Raw genomic sequence first — 5,307 nt, forward strand, 5'->3', positions numbered from 1 at the left:
TCAGAGTGGCAGCGTTTTTTGTTCTTGTTTTTTGCTTCTAGTTCCTGGGCTGCTTGTTGTGTGATTACATACCTGGAGATGAAAGTATGAACAGTTGACTCTCAGTGGTTCCAATGCATGAGTTAAAATGAATTCTGACTAGGGTTCTTCACAGACTTAAAACCACAGGTTCCAGCCATTACCTACTGTAGGAGGGTTCTCTTTGACCTTCGTTGGCCTGCGGAACTGTGTTTGGCAACGGGTGCCATTGTCCTGTATTTGCCATTTTAACTCTTGAATCTCAAATCGCCAAATGAGAAGGGTGCGCTCTTTGGTCTGTTTGCTAGCTGCTTCAGCAGCATCACCCTCAGTGCTGGAGAGGATGCGACCAATAGAGCGGTGATTCTCAGCCAGAGCTGCGTGAGAGACTCGCCTGGGGACCTTTTACAAAATTGCTGCTATCTGCTTGAGCCCCCCAAGGAATTCTGACTTAGTGGCCGCACATGGGCCCTGGTATCATTAAAAAAAAAACCCAAAAAACAAACAAACTTTTTTTGTGATTTTCTATCCACTGCTATTGATATTAGAGGTTGGAAGTCCAACAATCATGCCAGAGATCCAAGATAATTGAGGAGGCAAAACGTTTGGTGTTCTTTTCCAGTTACAATCCCTGGCTATGCACCGAGGCTTCCATCCACACCTCTTGCCATCCCCCCCCAACTTTTTTTTTTTTTTTTTTTTTTACTGACTCTCAAACCTTACCTGCCCTTATTACCCATTCTCTCTGGGCCTTGCTTTCTGGGAAACAATTAACTAATATGATACTGATGTACACTAATGGATGTTAATAATTTACTGTAGCTCTCTTCCCACTGACCCTCTCAGCACTTCGGAATGGTAACACATCTGGAAAAGAGAAATGACCCATTCTGGCGATTTCAGAGCCATTCAAGTGCCATTTTATTGATTGATTGGGAGGAGAGTGTTTGAGGAAGGCTGCCTGGCCTTCAAGTTCAAATCTTATCGATCAGCACTGCTCGGCCTGCTCAGATAAGAGCCTGTGGCACCCCTGAGTGGAATGAAACACGTGTAGGTGGTAGTGAGCCCTGTGCAGGACTTACTGGGTGAGCCTACTTCGTAGGTCTTACATATACTTCACTCTGGGACATGTGCACTGGAGACGGCTCCCCTTCATTGCCGTGCTGCCGGCCTGTGGCGGGGCCTCTCTGGAGCTACTGCTGTCTTCCTCCCCCTCCACGCACACACGGACGTGAGAGCAAAGGTTAATCTCATTTTGAGAGAAATGACCTGAAATGTGCCCACTCAACCAACGAGAAAACGCTATGTGTCATTCAGCAGTTGGCCTTACTTCTTTCTTGCCTCTATTAACAAAACGTCTCTCAGCCTCCCTGGTATTTCCGACAATATATTCTCATTTTTTTTTCTTGCCAGTAAAATATTTGTGGAGTTCTGTAGCAAAAGAGGCTGGTTTTACGGTGCCACATTTATAAAAGAATCTTAGGCATTTTTTTTTTTTTTTAAGTATTCCCTTCCCTTGGGCCTTTTCTATAATTGTGTTTTCACAGTCTGTGATTACTGGAGATATTTTAAAAAATAACACCAAAGTTTAAGTTTGTTGCCATGGTTTTTTGTGTTTTTTTTTTTTTTTTTTTGGTCTTGTTTTTGTTTTACTTCCAAGTATCACTGTTTCTGAAAGCTTGTCGAGGCAGCCCTGCCCGCGGTGCCCTCATGGAGACTTCTCTAAGTGCCCAGCAGAGGGCAGGCCATTCTCACTGAAAACTTCACAGCTCCTTTTCTTCCAGGAAGCTAATCTGTTTCAGTATTTGCTGTATTCTTGGGTGTATAAAATTTAGTATAAATGGAAATATCAGAGCTACATTTCTTTAGAATCTGTATCCCTACATTGCTGTAATTACAAAAATTTCCTGGAGGAAACCATGCCCATGATTAACAGGGGATGGATCATCCATCACAAAAGTGATTCCCTGGTTGGGAAATGATTCACGGGTCAGTTCTTTTCAGTTAATTTCAGTTCTCTTTAACATGGTGTCGATGGTATTCATAGGTAATAAAAGGCATGTATTTGGTGTGGGGGGGTGGCTACTTTCAGGTGTAATTATCTGCCGTTTCCCATCGTCAGGGTTCCAAACATGAGTAAACTGCATCCTACACACAAATCTTGACTTTACCTCTGCTCACTGATATTGTCAGAGGCAACCCAAAGGATATGTGAATGGGCAGGGTGCTCCCCTCCATCAGATGCCAACACATTACCTCCAGCACAGTAGCTCAAAGGAAAGTACTAGCGCTTAGCAGCGCTTAGCACCCCTGTAAAGTAACAGCCTAGGGTTAGCCTGGTGATGGGTATTAAAGACGGCACGTTCTGAATGGAGCACTGGGTGTTATATGCAAACAATGAATCATGGAACACTACATCAAAAACTAATGATGTAATGTATGGTGATTAACATAAAATAAAATTAAAAAAAAAAAACTCTGATTGCTCCTCCTGTACAGGGCATGGGATGAAAAGCAAACATTTGCTGAACATGTACATTTAAAAGTGTAGGGTACCCACAGACAGGCCTTGAGGACCAGACAAGTGCAGCTCTTTGATATAGATTTTCTTCTTTATCTGTGTGAAACCTGATAGATACCCTCTTTTGAACTCAATCTTAAAACTATACGGAGAATGTATTCTTGGTTTCTTTTTGCCTTTTATTTAAGTTATGGAATGCTTCATGAATTTGCAGGTCATTCTTGTGAGAGGCCACACTGATCTCTGTATCATTCCAATGTTAGTATAGGTGCTGTCGAAGCAAGCATAGAGGTTCGGGTCTGGGTGGTTTTTTTTTGTTTTTTGTTTTTGTACTTTTTCCTTTCTTACACCCTCTAGATTGTCAGATTTGCTCTGCAGAGAAATAATATCACCAACATCTATTAAGCATTTAAGCCTGCAGGACTGTTTCAAGTTCCTTTTTTCTCATATAATCCTTACAACAACCTTATGAGTTTGATAACTGTTATTATCCTCTTCATAAACTAATACCAGGAGATATTACATGTCTTACCCAAGATCACCTAGCTAGGAAGTTGCAGACCTGGGATTCAAACGCAGGCAGTCTGACTCCAGATCCTCTCTCTTAACCATGACTTCATACTCCCTATTTCAAGACCTCTTTGAGTCCACAGTCCTTGAGCTCCTTTTTTGGATATTATGTTGAGGTATCTGGAATGATTAGACAAGCAGAGATAAGAACATGACCTAGTCAAAGTCATTTCAGTCTTTTTACTACCTTCTTAATGTGCCTCCAGGAACCACAGCCTGGAGGTTGTCTTAGTAAGAGTGTACAGATAACAGAGTCTTTCTACGGGCTTTTTTAGAACACTGTATGGCCCAGCTAATTTTAATCACACAGCTAGATCAGAAAGGGAGCTGATTTCCTGAAGTCCTAGAAGTCAGTGGAAATTCCGGTTTCTGATTACAGTCCCAGCTGAATTTCTGCTGCGGTGTGAGTAGCATGTCCAGGGGGCCTTGGTATTGGTTCTTTCTTACTCTTCTGACCTTTTTCCTAATAGTTCTGCTGGGCAGATCAGGAAAAACAGTGGGGAAAAATACCATCTGCAGGGGACACTGCAGGAAAAAGCTTTCAGGGAACAAGGAATATTTTAAGTAATCTGTGTTTTTGCTAAATCAAACCTCTGTCTAGTGGGAACCTGGGACAGTGTGCCTGCATACTGAAAGCCACTACTTCTATTGGCTGGGTCTAGTGTAAGGTGATAAAGGCTTATAAAAATAAGAAAGAAGGAAATCTGGACTCTGTGGACATATCGGGGCTAGATAGGGAGTAACTGGCAGGAGTGGGCGATTATCCATATTTATGGATGCCATGGGGAAGACCAGCCAGGGAGAGGCAGAGTCTAGTCTATAATGGGGTAACTAACCAAGAGCCAAAAGCTTTGTGTGTTTGGATATGGAAGAATTTTCCTGGTTTGGGATTCAAAAAGCGTAAATATCCTGGATATTGGTATCCCAGATTGGGTCCTGAAACAGATACAAGACAGAAAAATGGGCGAAATTCATGTAAAATCTGGAATATAGCATATAGTAAAAAACCAAAGGTCAGATGGATATACTGAACGTGGAAAACTCTCCCTTCCAGCCTCTTCCCCCAGGTACCCTTGTTATCTTCCCATAACCAACCAATGTAATTCATGTATGTTCTAGAACTTTTTTTTTTTAATGCTTACATAAGCATGTGTGTGTCTTCTACTTTAACAAGTGGTAAGATACTATGTATACTGTTCTGGCACTTTCTCTTTTTTAACCTTAAAATAATTTAATACTACCTGTTTAGGAGCAATCTAATATTTCCGAGCATTTTCAGCTTAAGTTACCCCCCACAACTTCAATAACATTTTTATTGTTATTTTTCACCTCAGAATTTTAATTGTACCTTGCTTTTGCATTTAACACTATAAAAAGGGGGTTTGTTTTTGTTTGCTTTGTAACAAAGGGTTTTCCTTGAGCTGTGTACAGCACCTGACAAGATAACCAGGGGTCTGTTCTAAGAATGTCGGAGCCCATAATAGAACTCAAATGCCTAAGACTTTTGAGAAAGGTCGCCATGCCTGTTTGATCTCCAGGTCTGTTGTAGCTTAAGTATGCACTTGAGGTTAGAGGAAGTATTCATTCTGGCTGCTGTTCTTGGGGAATTGGGGGCCTGCTCACCTTGAGCATCGGTCTCCAGATGCTCTCTTCTGTTTGCTGTGGGCACCAGTTCAGTGAGCACTTGGTGCTCAGTAAACTCTAGCATTTGCGTAATGCTTTTCCTTTACAAAGTACTTCCTGTTATGGATCTTATTCCTCACAGGAACCCCGAGAGACCTCAGCTAAGATTTGCCCCTATTTTTTTGCCAATGAGAAAACCTTCTGGAAGACCTTGAGTTAGGTCTTCTCTAAGTCATGTGCTCCTTTCATCTTTTCATACTTGTCCTCTGTTGCCAAAGCTCAGTTGATTGGAATGTTTTCTTTCCTGCTTCTACTTCCTCAGTAAATAACTATTAATGGCTAATATTTGATGGTTATTAGTACCTGACTCTTGTCGGGTACGAATCGAAGCACTCTATATGCATTATTTGATCTTAACAACCACATGAGGTAAGCTTTACAGCTCTACGCTATAGATGCAGAAACCAGGAGTCTGAGAGGGTAAGTTATTTGTTCACGGTCACACAAACTAATAATTGGCAGGGCTGGGATGTCAATCTAGGTCATCCTGACTTCACTGTATATTCCAGTGTGGG

At 41.7% G+C, this 5,307-nt stretch overlaps 1 non-coding gene across 1 annotated transcript; it reads right to left on the reverse strand.

Moving 5' to 3' along the window:
* Positions 1–2,723: 2,723 nt before the first annotated feature.
* LOC114211465 (U6 spliceosomal RNA) lies at positions 2,724–2,826 on the reverse strand. Its single transcript, XR_003609773.1, has one exon. It is a non-coding gene; the product is annotated as a U6 spliceosomal RNA (small nuclear RNA).
* Between the last annotated feature and the right edge of the window lie 2,481 nt (positions 2,827–5,307).

Source organism: Eumetopias jubatus, unplaced genomic scaffold, assembly GCF_037043125.1.
Source record: "Eumetopias jubatus isolate StellerSeaLion01/CBP00866 unplaced genomic scaffold, mEumJub1_p1.0 scaffold_13, whole genome shotgun sequence".
Taxonomy (NCBI): Eukaryota; Metazoa; Chordata; class Mammalia; order Carnivora; family Otariidae; genus Eumetopias; species Eumetopias jubatus.